We start from the raw sequence: 1398 nt of genomic DNA on the forward strand, positions 1-1398 counted from the left end.
GTCAGGAGGATACCAACCATATAATAATTTTGTACTCCCTCCGTTCGGAATTACTTGTCGTCAAAATGGATAAAAATGGATGTATCTAGAACTAAAATACATCTATGTACATCCATTTCTCCGACAAGTATTTCCGGACGGAGGGAGTATATAATACCTGGACCCCATGAATCTTTCCCTAGGAAAAAAATGATCTTTTCTAGCCTTACTAAAATATCTGAATTTATATGTCATAATATATTTCATATCAAAATGAATTAGTAGGAACTAGGAAGTGTCACAATGGCTAGGAGAAAAACAGAGAAACAAGGATACAAAAATGCATATTTTCCAGACTGGGGGTGTTTGATATAAAAGTTCAAAGCGTAAAGCAGAAAAGGAATTTGGCACCTTTGTCTACTCACCATAAACATTAACATCAGAGAGCGAGTTGGTATGTGGCACCTAGTGCCCTCAATAAAAGGACAAGACACAAAATACCATGAAAGGGATTTTACAATTGAATAACAAAAGCCGGTAATTACAAACTGTTTACAAGTACACGAGGTTGGCCTACTTAGATCAGACGATGTCCTATAACTCGGGAGAAATACACCCATGGCCCTCCCCTCCCCCGCGTCGCCCTCCCCACGGGCGACTCGGGAGGCGACGCAGCCCTCGAGCGCTCCCTCCCCTCCTCCTCCCCCTCCCCCTGCCGCCGCCGGTGCTCCCCGCCGGGCAAAGCCCTGGTGGATCCGGCGGCGGCGGGACTTCGCTCCCAGGCGGCCTCCCCCCTCGAGCGTGGGGCTCGACGAGGCTGACGGAGCTGCGCTTCTCCGAACCTAGGGTTTCGCGACGGCGGCCCCAGATCCAGAGGGTCGGGCCTCTGGACTGGCGTGGCGAGCACGCGGGCGGCGCGGCGCGACCCTTTGGGGGCGCGGCTGCGGCTGCTTGGCTGTGCCCCGGCGGATCCGGGTGGCGGAGGCTGCGGGCCGGCGCGGCAGCGGCCATGGTCGGCGGCGGCAAGGTGCAGGTGGCTGGTCTCCGCGACGGCGCCACTAGCCCTGCTCGACGCGTCCCGTGCGATGGCTGGCCTTGTCTGGCAGCCATCCAGCAGCTGCTGCACTGCGCTGGCCGGTGCTTCCCTACATCGACAGTGACAATACGTGGTTTCCCTCTCGGTGCTGGTGGTCCTCTCTGGCGATCTGCTTCCCCATCTCCTGTTTGCTCTGCTTCGGCGGTTTTGGGGTTCTGGTCTTGGGCCGGGCGAAATCCCTGCGCGGCGATGGCCTGCGCTGACAACGGCGACACCTGAGGGTGCCGTTACCTCCATGGAGGCGCTGTCATGGCCCAGACTGGACCCTCTCCTCGGGCACCGGGGGAAACCCTTGGTCCAGTTCCCTGGACAAGGCAGCGACG

The 1398-nt window shown here is 56.7% G+C and overlaps 1 pseudogene; it reads right to left on the bottom strand.

The window, feature by feature from the left end:
- Positions 1-257: 257 nt before the first annotated feature.
- LOC119292573 lies at positions 258-1392 on the bottom strand (annotated as a pseudogene).
- Positions 1393-1398: the final 6 nt, after the last annotated feature.

This window comes from Triticum dicoccoides, chromosome 4B (genome assembly GCF_002162155.2).
Source record: "Triticum dicoccoides isolate Atlit2015 ecotype Zavitan chromosome 4B, WEW_v2.0, whole genome shotgun sequence".
NCBI classification, from domain to species: domain Eukaryota; kingdom Viridiplantae; phylum Streptophyta; class Magnoliopsida; order Poales; family Poaceae; genus Triticum; species Triticum dicoccoides.